The sequence below is a fragment of the Paroedura picta genome, chromosome 1 (assembly GCF_049243985.1).
Source record: "Paroedura picta isolate Pp20150507F chromosome 1, Ppicta_v3.0, whole genome shotgun sequence".
NCBI classification, from domain to species: Eukaryota; Metazoa; Chordata; class Lepidosauria; order Squamata; family Gekkonidae; genus Paroedura; species Paroedura picta.
This window is the reverse complement of record NC_135369.1, coordinates 195455965-195469875: the sequence shown is the minus strand read 5'-3', so window position 1 is coordinate 195469875 and position 13911 is coordinate 195455965. Positions and strand designations below refer to the sequence as shown.

The following is a 13911-nucleotide window of genomic DNA, read 5'->3' as shown; positions in this document are numbered from 1 at the left end:
TTTGCCCTAGTAAGTAAATAAAAAGCTTCAGTTTGGAAAAGAAGCAAGCAGGATAAACCAGGCAGAGGTAAGCCAACCACTCAGTAGAGATGAGCCTGAAAGGCACTTTTGTGGTTTGGTTCATGGTTCGTGGCTGAGCCTCATAAACTATTGGAGAAAGCGACTCAGCCTGCCGGGACACTGGAGGGCGCTGCATCCCTCTAAGTGTGTCCAGGGGATATCTCCTTGAATGGGATGCCTCTTTTTGTCTTAACCCAGGAGTTGCCTTCTGACCCCTCCTCTCTCCTTCATCGTCTCCCTTTCTGCACGTGGCCTTCCATGGAGACACACCTCTCCACAGGTCTCTTCTGTCTAGGGCTGGGCGCTTCGGCCTCCAAAGCCTCCAACCCTATTAGAAGCAATGCCTCCCCCCCCCCACATGTGACGCCAATCATGCTGACCAATTGGGACAGGGAAAGTCCTCCTTTGATCAGGCTTCTCTCGCCTTCTGTCGGCCACTGGAGTGTGAACTGGATCTACGTGAATAAATATAAGCTTGCCATTTTTGGCAATATACTTCTTGGGAGTCTTATTTAGCGCACTCACTATTGCACTTCGATGACGGAGCACAACTCTGCTCCATTAACCAAATTTCCCAGTCTGTCTAGACATGCCTCTGAATAGGACGAAGTGTACCTAGAAAACTACCATGCCATGCTCTGACACTGACATGCGACTTCTCTATGCAAAGGGACCGAGCCAACTTTCAGGGGTGCAATCCACACTGGGACTAACTCTAGTACCTTTTTATCCTACCTGCCTCCAAGGAAATAACCTCTTTCCCTTTGCCATTCCGTCCTCATAGCAATCCTGGCAAGGTAGATTTGGACAAGAGGGAAGCAGAATCACACAGAGCTGGAAGAGGCCACCGAGGGCCATTCAGTTCACCCCCCCCCTTCTCAGGGACTTACAAATCACAAACTCCTGCCAGGGGATCATCCCACCTCTTCCTAAAAATGTCCAACAAAAGAGACTCCACAACCCTCCGGGGCAGCATATTCCATCTACAAACAGCCCCCAGAAAATGCTCTCTCATATTTAAGTGGGACCTCCTTTCCCATAATTTGAATCCAGTTCTCCTAGTCTTTGCTCTAAAGCAAAATCAACAAGCTGTTCCCCTCTTCAACATGTCTGCCTTCTGCATAGTTAGACAGAGCTATCATATTATTCTGTTCTCCCTTCTCTTCTCCAAGCTACACATCCCCAACTCTCTGCCTCTCCTCTTAAGGGGCGGACTCCAACTTCTCAACCATCTTCTCTGAACACGCCTAGTCAATCTCCTTCTTGAACTGGACACAGTATTCCAAATGAGGTCTAACCAATGCGGAATAGAGTACTATTGTAAGTCCCCTTGCTCTAGATTCTACTTTCCTAGCAGTGGACCCTAATATTGCATTCGCCTTCTTAGCTGCCTAAACGCTTGGCAATAGAGGATGAAGCAGTCTTCGGGCTTCGAGAAACCCCAGAAGGAGAGCGATGGTGAAGAATATGGTTGGGAACCACCCAGGGCCCCTCCCCTTCCCACCCACCCCCAGGCCTATCATTGGCCATTGGGGGATGGGGTGTAGTTGGACATATATGGTCATATCACCCAATAAATATTTAACACATTTTAAAAAATACATACAAATTAATTAACTCACACACATTTGGGAAGCCCTTCTGGGGCCATTGTGAAATTGCAGGCTTGGAAGGGAGAGCAGAGTCGGCTTTGCTGAACATCCTGATCCGATTCCTGCTCTCCATCCTCCTCCTTGGACCAGGAATGAAGGCCTTGCTTGGCCTTCTGCACACGTTGGGTAATGCACCTCCAATGGGCACATGCAGAGGAACAGGAAAATCCGCTTCTAAAGCTCATTGGAAGTGCATTACCTTTCGTGTGTGGAGTAGAAGAAGAAGAGTTGGTTCTTATATGCCGCCTTTCCCTACCCGAAGGAGTTTCAAAGTGGCTTCCAGTCACCTTCCCTTTCCTCTCCCCACAACAGACACCCTGTGAGGGAGGTGGGGTTGAGAGAGTCCTAAGATTACTGAAGAAGAGTTGGTTCTTATATGCCGCTTTTCTCTACCCGAAGGAGTCTCAAAGCAGCTTCCAATCACCTTCCCTTTCCTCTTCCTACAACAGACCCCCTGTGAGGGAGGGGAGGCTGAGAGAGCCCTGAGATTACTGAAGAAGAAGAAGAGTTGGTTCTTATATGCCGCTTTTCTCTACCCGAAGGAGTCTCAAAGCAGCTTCCAGTCACCTTCCCTTTCCTCTTCCTACAACAGACCCCCTGTGAGGGAGGGGAGGCTGAGAGAGCCCTGAGATTACTGAAGAAGAAGAAGAGTTGGTTCTTATATGCCGCTTTTCTCTACCCGAAGGAGTCTCAAAGCAGCTTCCAGTCACCTTCCCTTTCCTCTTCCTACAACAGACACCCTGTGAGGGAGGGGAGGCTGAGAGAGCCCTGAGATTGCTGCTTGGTCAGAACACCTTTATCAGTGTTGTGACTAGCCCAAGTTTACCCAGCTGGCTGCCTGTGGAGGAGGAGCATGGATCAAACCTGGCTTGCCAGATTAGAAGTCCGTACTTCTAACCACTACACCAAGCTGTCTGGTCGGCCCACTCCTCCCTCTTATGAAGGATCTGCTACCACGTCTGAGGCCAGCAGAAAGGTTTATTGGGAATGCCCCCCCCCAAATTCCCAACAAGATCTCCTTAGCATCCTACTCCTCACTGTGGGAAACCACCAGCATAATCATCCACAGCGACTGTTAGAGAGGGCACCCGTAAAAATTCCTGTCGCCTTTTGTATAAAAACAGAAACATTTGCTCTCAAAGGGCAGTCCTGGCTAATTAGTGGGTTTCAAAGCTGGAACTGAACACTGGCATTAATGTCAGAAATCCCATGCAAGGACGCCCCGTTAGTCCTCATGGCTCAGCAAACGTTTCGTGGTCCTCATTAGCAATTAGGCTCAGCTGCTATCCACTTAACGTCTCCCGCATTTTCTACTCATAAACACTGGACAAAAGTATTTTGCAAATTTAATATGAAACAGTAAACTATAATTATTCATAAATTAGTATACTCTAAATGGCAAAAAAATCCCACTGAATTCACATTCTTAATGCAGTCATTCTGCTGATGGATATAACTGACAACAGACATTCCAAAATGCATTTCCAACGTGAAATTCCAATCAGCATTTGATTTATATCATTAATAGGAGCCCCTGTATTGGGGACTGTTCTTTATTACCAAACCAAGACTGCCAGGGGCTCATGGGAATTGTAGTCCATGCAGTTCTGGAGGGCCACAGTTTGACTACCCCTGCCCTAAGTGATTAAATACCCTAGCAAAGCCAGAACTACACAGAGATTCCTCTTGAGCCACATCTGCGTCTCAGCGGAAGAGCCTCTGCTTGGCCCACAGAAGGTTCAGTCCCCTCTTCTCCAGTTAGAAGGCTCAGGAAACAGATGAAGTGGAAGACCTCCTCCTGAGACCAGGGAGAGGCACCTGCCAGTCAGAGCAGAAGATGCTGGCCTTGCTGAGGACCTTGGTCTGACTCAGCAGAAGGCAGCTTCGTGCACTTATCCTGTACATCCTTAGCACCACTTGGAGGAGCACATGAGAACAGCCCGTTTCACACTGCTGTGGAAGATGCTCCAGTGTTTCAAGATACATGAAAGAGAAGGCAGGAGTTGTCCCCCTGTGATTAAAGCACCAGGGACTGTGGCTGCCTTGCCGATCCTGTGTCCAAAGGAACCGGGCACTTGATGGGAGTAAGCGTGCCGCTCGTGTAGGGGTGAAACAGTTGGCTTTGGGGACTGGCCTGGATCATTTCGAACACGGCTCTTCATGACAAGAGGGGAAAGCACATACAGGAGGGGCGTGTCCCTTCCAAAGCATCCGTCCTTCAATGGCTGCCACCGGCATTCATTCATTGCAGCAGGATGTTCTGGACAGACCTCCTCTCTTCTTTCCCTTTGGATGAAAAATCAGCCGCTGCAACTGTGGAAGGCGCCAAACTGTCTCTGCCGGGCCCAGAGAAGGGAAGCAGCACAGCTGGCTGAACACGGCCCGTTTCGGAAGCCTGGCCCTCGACCAATAGCCACAGTCCAAATTTGACAGGGACTGACTCTGAGCCACTCATGATACTGTTGGCTTTGGGGGGATTTATTTCGTCTGTGCCCTGTTCTTCTTCCCCAAGTGGCTTATATTCTTCTATTGCAAATGATGCTCACAACATATCTGTTTGTTTGATTTCTACCCCACCACTCTCAGACAAGCTGGCTCATGGTGGCTTACAAAAGAGTAAAAACATAAAACCCTACAAAATACAATCTAACAGATAAAACCAGCCGAAAACAGCAAGATGGTGATCACAGAATCCCTCATTAGGCCCGTTTCTTCCTCCTTGCATCTGTTCCCGGCTATGTCAATCAGCTGTCAACTGGGGGCAATGATGGGGGGGGTCACAATTTTTCAAGGGCAGGGAAGGCCCTGCTCTTACTCCGTTTGTCTGCAGCAACTTCAAGACTGACAGAATTGGAGGCAGGAGAGGCGTCTCATGAGTCACCACCTGCTCCTTCAGTTAGAACAAGATGGGTGGCTGAGTTAGCAGCCAAAAAGAGCAAGAGTCTGGGAGCACCCTAAAGATGAACACAACATTTCTGGCCTGGGCTAAGCTTCCAAAATCCAGGGGCTAAGCTCCCTTCTTCAGATACGGTCCCATTTGCTCCATTTCTCCTCCCCCTCCCTCTCCAAAAAAACAAGATGCCCAGTTTTGCAGGGATTGGTGTTAGCGTAGCACAGTCATTGGAGTATTAGACTGGGTCTAGGAGAGCCAGAATCAAATCTCCATTCTGCCATGGAAGTGTGCCAAACCTTGCCAAACCTTGGGGCAGACACACACTCTCAGCCTAGCCTACCTCACTAGGTTGTTGTTCTGAAGGCAGAGGAGAGGAGAAGGACTGCTCTGGGTAAGCTGCTTGGGGTCCCTGTCAGGGAACCCCAATGAAACAAAGCCATAAATGCAAACATGCCCCTTCCTGAAAGGGGTCGTGGAAAGGAATTGCAATTTGGCTGCAGCGGAGGACAGATGGGCAGGTATTTCAATAGTAGGACTGATATTGTAACCCTCACTTTCTGATCTAGCCACAAATTGGGATGCAAAGAGCCTAGTGCCTGGATGTACGCACACACGCGCGCACACACACACACCCCTCTTCCATTAATCCAAGGAAAATTCAGTCGAGGCAGAAGGACTGCTCTGGCAAAGGTCCACAATTAAGGTGAGAGCTAAGGAGCCACAACGAAATCTGTGCTCCTTGACCCAAAACCTTTCCTTCCCATAGTGGCATTTCGAGACAATGGAGCTCTAAAGTCCACATTGTGTGAAGAGGTTAAGAACTCCTCTGGCAGCTGAGGTGTTCTGGGGCTGTTTTGTTTGATGTGAACCGCCTTGGGAAAGCTGGCTGGGAATGGCAGGTTATGAATTTAACAAACATAAACAAAGATGTGCTTCTTCAGTCCCCACTTGGCCTACAACAATGGAATCCCTAGAAAACCACATTCCATCTTTTCAAGAGGGGTCTAATTCGGAGCTGAGCAATGCAGAAATGCATGCAATCAAGGCTTTTCCCTGCACCTGCCATTTTGAGACATTTGGAAATGCCCCTTTCTTGATAACCATCCACCCTCTTCCCTTCCTTCCTCTCCCTCTGTTCCAAAAACTATCTATTTTTTTAAAAAAGGGGTGATCATGTTACTTTTTAAAGGCTTAAAAAAAAGCAGACAAGTACAGCAGTATTATAATGTTATGACATTATAACATAATAACCCAGGGTTTAAAAAAATTACATTGAGAACACTTTGGGGAGGGGGGAGAGGATCAAGGGTGTGGAATGGTGGGATAAAGGGGTGTGATGAAAACAGATGTGCAAAAACACATTTTTGGAAAAGGGGAAGGGAGAAAAGCATGATGGGGGGCTGCCTCCATTGGACTCAGTATGGAAAGAATGTTGCGAGTTTCTATCTGGAAATAAAGGGAGGAAAGCTCAGATGTGGAACTGCTAAAGTCCTTGCCCAGCATCCAAAGGAAATCCAAAGCAAGGCTAAAAGAAAGTATGTGGAACTTTTTCACAGAGCAGGAGGTGCATGTGGCATGCGTGACCGAGACCTAGGTGTGTGAGAGTGAATCAGTTGCCCTGCAAGATCTTGTGCCGCCTGGGTTCTCAGTTCTTCACCAGACATATGGAGGGGAGGTTGGGGATCGTGATCAAGGATACCCATCCCTACAGGGCTCTCCCAGCCCCGTTGATCCTTGGAGTGGAATGTGTCAGCCCACGATCAGACTTGTTGAGGGTTTGGCCATGCGGTTGGTGTACTGCCTGCCAAATGCACCTTGTCAGGCCTGCTAGAGGAGGAGTCCCCCTGGGCATTGCAGTTCCCCAGATGGTTAATTCTGGAACACTGTCCATGGGGACTCACCATCTCCTCGGAACACCGGGCCACAGTGATCCATGCAACAGTGATCCAACCTCCAGGTTGGGCTTCTGTAACTCCCTCTACCATTGTCCTTGACCCAGAAGTTACAACTGGTGCAGAATGTGGCTGCTAGGGCGAACACTGGAACATCTTGGAGGGCCCATATTCAGCCAGTGCTGAAGCAGCTGCAGTGATTACCAATGGCATTCTGGATCAAGTTCAAGGTACTGATACTTACCTTTAAGGCTATCCACAGTCTGGGGCCTGCATATCTGAGGGGCTGTCTGTCTCATGCCCCCTGAAGAGTCCTTCACTCTGTGAGTATAAATAGGCTGGTGGTTCCTGGCCCATGGGAGGTGCACCTGTCCCCTGGATGAGCTGAGGACCCTGTTGGAGCTGTAATAGTTCCACAGGGCCTGCTAGGTGGAGTTCTTCCACCAGGCTTTTGGTCCCCCCTCATCGCCTCCCTCTCAGGGGGTGAAGGTTTTATGAACATCAACCACTGACTGCAGGCATGGGCTTCACAGACGGAGGGAATGAGGGAGGAGGACTTAAGCTGCAACTGTTGGACCTGTTATTTATATTGCATATTTTAATCTATATCTGGGGTTTTATTGTAATTGGGGCTTTTAACTTGTAATCTGCCTTGAGCCAGCATTGCCGAGAGTAGTGGGAAACAAACAAGCAAGCAAGCAGGCAAATGTCTCTTAATGCGGAAATGGTCTTGGAGGTTCCTCTTCCTCTCCTGGCTCTCATGATAAGGATGGTGCCATGCACAGACCTTGCGCTCCGCCGGCAACACTTCAGATTCTGGTGGGGGGTATGATTCAGCATTCCTCCATGCATTCCCCACTGCAGAGAAAACTGTGCCAGGGCTGAAAGGTCTCGTTTTTATCCTTCTGTCTGGGCTAACCAGGTCAGCCCTACCCTCGTTGGTCTTCAGCAGACCCATTTAAGACCTCAGAAAGGACTGGTTGTCATTACTGAATAAAACACAGTTGCCTTGTTTTAGATGGTAAAAATAAAGGAAAGTGCCAGCAGCCTATGAACATAATCTAAACCCCAGTCATGTTATGGGGAAACTGTAAAAATGGAATTACAGCCAAAAAATGTTTAAAATTCTTAATTCTGGATGCAGAAAAGATCAAAAGCCCAGTAACACCTTATCTGAAGAAGTGAGCAGCGACTCACAAAAGCTCCTCCCCCACCATGAATTGCGGTAGTCTTTCAGGGGCTCCAGGACTCTTTTATGCTGCTGCAGACAGACTCACACACACACACACACACCATCTCCGTCTCATCCCAGATGGACAGCTGCACTAGCCTGAAGCCACAAAACACTGAAGGAGTCCAGCGGGACTTTAAACTGGCCCAGCTGATTCACAGGACTTCACAGACCTTTGATGATGGAGCACTGTACTCCAGGCTTGGTGCATCCTGTTTATGGTCTTGCTCGTTCGCCTGGCTGAACATTTTAATGCCATGGTTTTGGTATTACTGCAGTTCTCTGCCGGAAGGCTTCATGGTTTAAGTCTACCGTGAGATCCTGAAACTGATTTCTAAGAACTTGTGTTCAGATTGAGGCTCAGGAAAGAGAGATTAGATCTGGGTGCTCAGCTGTCCCAAATGTTACCTCCAGTGAGACCCTTTTCCACAGTACAGACTTCCTTCCTTCTTTCTCGTGTTGGCTCCAAATTAGATCTAGTCCTTCTGCAGCTGTGCCTTTTTCTGGGAGTTCTCCTGCCTTCCAAAATGCATTTCACTATCTGCTCTCTATATTTTCCTGGGAACTCTATAAGAGCTCCCATCATGCCTTTCGTCATGTTTCCTTTTTGTTGTTGTTGTTTTGTGAACATGTGGTAATGCTGCTGAGTGATAATGCAGTGAAACTGGCAAACCCATAAACATCCAGCAGTTTTATGATGTGACACATCTCCCGCTATCTGCCTGCATGCTTTGCAAGCAGTTTTTGCTTTCATAGAATCCCAGAGTGGGAAGGGGCCATGCAGGCCACCCAGTCCCACCCCCTGCTCAATGCAGGATCAGCCTCAAGCACCCAGGAGAAGGATCTGTCCATCCTTTGCTTGAAGACTGCCAGTGAGGGGGGGCTCCACACCTCCTCAGGCAGCCCATCCCCCTGCTGAACTAGACTCCTAGAATCCCAGAGTGGGAAGGGGCCATGCAGGCCATCCAGTCCCACCCCCTGCTCAGTGCAGGATCAGCCTCAAGCATCCAGGAGAAGGATCTGTCCAGCCACTGCTTGGAGACGGCCAGTGAGGGGGAGCTCCCCACCTCCTGAGGCAGCCCATCCCACTGCTGAACTAGACTCCTAGAATCCTAGAGTGGGAAGGGGTCATGCAGGCCATCCAGTCCCACCCCCTGCTCAATGCAGGATCAGCCTCCAGCATCCAGGAGAAGGATCTGTCCAGCCGCTGCTTGAAGACGGCCAGTGAGGGGGAGCTCCCCACCTCCTGAGGCAACCCAATCCACTGCTGAACTAGACTCCTAGAATCCCGGAGTGGGAAGGGGCCATGCAGGCCATCCAGTCCCACCCCCTGCTCAGTCCAGGATCAGCCTCAAGCATCCAGGAGAAGGATCGGTCCAGTTGCTACTTGAAGACCGCCAGTGAGGAGGAGCTCCCCACCTACTCAGGCAGCCCATCCCACTGCTGAACTAGACTCACAGAATCCTAGAGTGGGAAGGGGCCATGCAGGCTATCTAGTCCCACCCCCTGCTCAATGCAGGATCAGTACTGAAAAGTACTGACTTTTCCTTCTCAATCTCAAAGATGCCGGCATTTGATGCAGCTGTTTTAGCTCAGTGCTCTGAAGGTTACTCCCCATTTTTTGCAGCTGCGTTGTGCTCCCTGACGTTCCCCGTGACGTTCCCCACATGCAAGTATCATAAACTTGGAGTCCAGTGTCACCTTGAAGACCAGCGATGCTTATGAACAGTACAAGCCTTTGTGGGCACACATACCTCTACCAAAACTAATCTCTCTTTATTTTGCTGCTTTGGATCAAAATGGCTACCCAGCTGAACCTATCAACTAAATGTAACTGAACATCAGTATTCTGGTCCAAAGCTGATATCACCCACCCCAGAAATTAGAATGGTAGCCAATCAAAGCTTACCCACTGCTTCACCCCCCCCCATTAAAATGGTGTTTTGTTCATTCAAAGTTCACAGTTTGCTGCCTCCAGTAATACATCCCTACACATTTCTGAATGGCATGTAAGCATCACCAAAACACAGAAAGGTTTTTATTCTCCAACAGCCCCAACCAGTGATCCTGAGCTTGAAAATCATAGCGGAGGGGAGGGAGAGGTCTATGGGAGGGGTGAAAGCACACATGGACAATGGGCAACATTCAAAACTATTCGAAGCCTAGTTGCCCTCATTAATATGCCTCGCGATGATATGGAAAGAAAATTTAAAATTGTAGCATCTGAGGATCCAGAAGGTAGGGGAGCCTGGGATTGGATTTTACTCCCAATCGTAAGGATTTTAGTGGGGAAATTGCAGGCTTTTTTGGATATTTACTGGCCAAACGGTAGACGGTAATGCAGCACTGTGGAAATAGCACGAGGGGCTCGTTAGGCACAGAAAGCCCGGCATAACAGAGCAGGAGTCCAGTGGCTTCTGAAAGGTTCCCAAAGTTTATTGTTTGGAGAATCTGAGCTCACTTCATCAGCTGCACTGAGTGTCTATCCATCAAGCCCATGTAGGCAGTCTCTTTGCTAAGACCCGATGCTAGCTGATTACTCTTCTTCTGAGCCAGACTGTCCCTCTCTACACCCACACACGCTTCTGTTGTGCATAAAAACCAGCTGGACGGATTGACACTCCTGCGCATCACACCAAGAGAGCCCCGATTCACAAAAACTGATGCTGGGATTTAATTCCCCCAGACGCCTGTTTTTTTCTGCCGCTCCAGAATGCCACAGCTACCCACCTGGACTGGGAGCTCTGCAGAGTGGGGGCTCTTGTTGTTTTACAAATCAGAGACCTCGCTGTTTCTGTTATGCCAGAGGGATGTTTCCGTGGACCAAGAATCCTGGCATTCTAGCCGTGTCCTTCTCCCCCCACCCCCAAGTCTTTTGGAGCCGAGAGTCCTGAGTCATTGCCCTGACTGCACTCTTGGAATACCTGCTGGCTGAATGATGCTTGAGTTTCCAATTCCCACTGCCTGCAGCTTTTGGCAAGCAAACGGGATCATTGTGCCATTCTGCAGGGGCACAAGGACTTCTTCAAGTGCTCCCCATTTCTCCCCTTGGGCCGGCTGTTTGTCTTCCTGGCCCCTCTCTGCCCTGCATCTTCCCAAGCACAAGGAGCCTGAAATGCACCTCAGCACCATGCCAGGAAATGCTCTGCTGTAATCCCAAATAGGCTTGAGCTGGCTGCAAGGGCTCATCGCAGAAAGATGGCCATGTGAAAAATCCAGGTTGTGCTGCTGGTCAAAAGGGACTCTCTTCTTCACTGGACCCTGGGGGGGGGGGATTTAAAGCCACAATACACCCTCTTGAGGCAAACCCATCAGAACAACACAGCCCGCAAGTGCTGGAATTCTCCAGACCTCATTGTTAGCTAGATGGGAAGAAGAATCTTGAAAAATCTGACACAGAGAAACTTGGCTGTGTCTGGTTGATGCCTCTCTCAGTGGGCTCTGGGAGGGGGGGGAGTTCCTGGAGATTTGGGGCAGGGCTGAGCCCTCAGTCCCACTCTCCAAAACCACCCTGTTCTCTAGAAAAGAGCAAGAGTCCAGGGGCACCTTAAAGACCAGGTTTTCGCAACCAGGGTTTTGTGAAATCTTGTGGGTTTTCGGCAACCCTGGAAGGATTTTCTGAATGACTGGGAGTTAATCTTTTATGAAACTTGTCAAACACTTATTAGGTGATATGACCATGTACGGTCATGTCAATCCTCCCCCTCAAATGGCCAGTGATGGGCCTGGAGGGGGCGGGAAGGAGAAGGACTCTGGGTGGGGGCGTGTCCGCAGCTCTGCTTCCCAACCATCTTCTGCACTTCTGGGGTTTCTTGGAGCCTGAAAAATGTTTCAGGGTTTTCCCAGTGGTGAAAAGGTTGAGGAAGGCTTTCCAAGACTCACAGAATTTGCGGCAGGGAAGGGGCTCCCATGAGTCACTGCTCATGTCTTCAGAGGTGCTAGAACGTGAATCAATCATCCAACAGTGATAAGCGTCATTGGCCGGCTACTCTCATGTGGCATCTGGATGGGTGGAGTCCTCTCCTGCCTGTATCTGAAGAGGGGCAGCGACTCTCCAAAGCACGTCCCCTGACCTCTCCTTTGGCGGGTCCCCTGCAGGCACACTAGCCCCGATCTGCCTAAAGCAGGGGTAGTCCGACTGCGGGCCCCCCAGATGCCCATGGTCTACAATTCCCATGAGCCCCTGGCAGCAAACAGGGGCTCATGGGAATTGTAATCCACGGACCTCTGGAGGGCTGCCGTTGCACTACCCCTGGCCTAAAGACCTGAGCAGTGACAGAGGCAGCCTCCTCCCCTGCCAGAAATCCTGCTGGTCTTTCAGGTGCGGCTGGACTCTTGTCCTTTTCCCCTGCTGCAGACAGACTAACCGGCCACCCATCTGGTTCGTTTCTCCAAGGGAACTGATCCTTGTCCTCTGGAGAACCATCTCCAGCCCCCACCGGGTGGTTGGCAACCCCAAGAGTTCCCCCTCTCTGGCTGCCTGTCGGATGCTCCCTAGCCGCCAGGTAGTCCTCCCGAAGACCGGAGCAGGGGGGCCGGCTGGGGGGGGGGGGCTGCGGAAGCCGCGGAGGCCGTGGCCCGGCCGGGGAGCGCAGTCCTGAGAGACACCCCCCCGGCAGGGAAGTGGCCCCGGCTGGGCAGGCCCGGCTCCGCAGCGGGAAAGCGGCGGCAGGACTGGGGGGAAGGGAGGCACGCTGCCTGGCATCCCCCGCCCTGGGCGGGAGAAAAACAAGTCGGCCTCCCTCCTCCCCTCCAGGGCGGGGCGGGGGGCTCAGCTCTCTCGGGGCGCAGACAGATCGCCCCTCTGGACGCCCCCCGGCCCGGCAAGGAGCGCGGCGGCTGCGGGAGGGGGGGCAGCGGCCAGGCCAGGCCGGCCCCGCCGGTTACGTAAGAGGAGGCGAAGCGCGGCGGCGGCGGCAGGCCAGGAGCGGGCGGGGGCTCTGCGGGGGGGGGAGCCCCTCGCCCCCCCCCCGCCCCCGTGTTGCCAGCCCCCCACTCGCCCCCCCCGGCCCCGAGGAGCTGGGCGGCGCGGAGGCAAGAGGGTGTGGGGGGGGGAGCGGCCAAGGCGGACCCCCCTCCCCTCTCCGGGAAAGGGCTGCGGGAAAGGCCGGCGCCGCAGGGCAGCGCCATCTTAACGACGCCGCTCCCGCCGCCCCGGCCACAGGCAGCCGCCGCAGAGCCCGGCGGGGAGGGGGTCCGCAGGGCGGGGGGGGGAGGGGGCGGCCGGGAAGAGCCCGGAGCCCGCCTCGCCCCAGCCGCCGCCCGAGGGGAGGGGAGGGGAGGGAGGGAGGGAAGGGCCGGGCTCTCCGCGGGAGCCTCGTGGGCGGCCCGAGCTGCTGTCCGAGGTGCTGAACGCCGCCGCCGCCGCAGAGCCCGCCGCCCCCCCCCCCCGCGTCCCTGGGGTGTCCTGGGCTGTGCTGCGCGGCGCTGGGCGGCGGGCGGCGAGCGTGTCTTTGGGGCAGGGGCGAGGGTGCCTTACCTGCTCGGGAGGCGTCTGCGGCGGGCTGCGCTGGGCTGCTCTGCGCTGGGCTGGGCTGGGCTGGGCTGCTGTGCGGGGCCGGAGGCGGGAGAGGCAGGAGAGGCGCCCGGACCGCGCTGCGTCGCCTGCTCCGCGGGACTGGGAGCTGTGCCCTCATCAAAGATGGCCGTCGCGGCCCACGTCAGCAGCTTTTAATAGCCCTCCGCCGAGGGGGGCGGGGGAAGGGAGGGGGGAGGGAGGGGGCGGCGGGGCGCGCGGGCCCTTGACTCATCGCGGCGGCGGCGGCGGCGGCGCTCTTGGTGCAGTGCAGCGCAGGGCCTGGCCGGGCTGGCTGGCGAGAGGCGCCTTCGGGCCACGGGGGGCAAAAGGATCCAAGCCCAAGGCCGGCCCCGAGTCTCTCAGCCCCGCGCATTTCTCCGCGCACTGCTCGGTCCCTTCCCCCCAGAAGAGTGTTGTCAGGGTGGTCACACTAGCAGCAGAAGTCCCCTTCGGCGCCTAACATCTCGCCCCCCCCCAGGGGCTGCAGGAGGGGACCCCCCTCCCCCGAGGAGGAGGCAGAGACCGCGGCCCCCGCACTGCTCCGCGAGGCCCCCGCTGCTGCTGCTGACGACGGAGAGGAGCGGGCGCCGGGCTCCCCGGGCCGCCCCCCCATGGACGTGGCCTCGCTTGAAGGTTGGACCCGAAATGTGGGGCCTTTCCGGCCT

General features: G+C 53.1%; 1 protein-coding gene across 2 annotated transcripts in view; it reads right to left on the bottom strand.

Moving 5' to 3' along the window:
- Window positions 1-13381, bottom strand: part of SNAP25 (synaptosome associated protein 25) — a 73669-nt gene extending 60288 nt beyond the window's left edge. Inside the window, exon 1 of one of the 2 annotated variants that reach the window (XM_077315872.1) lies at window positions 13208-13381. The gene's annotated coding sequence lies outside the window, so the exon portion shown is untranslated. The remainder of the gene's footprint in view (window positions 1-13207) is intronic. The other variant, XM_077315863.1, reaches the window with a different exon arrangement.
- Between the last annotated feature and the right edge of the window lie 530 nt (window positions 13382-13911).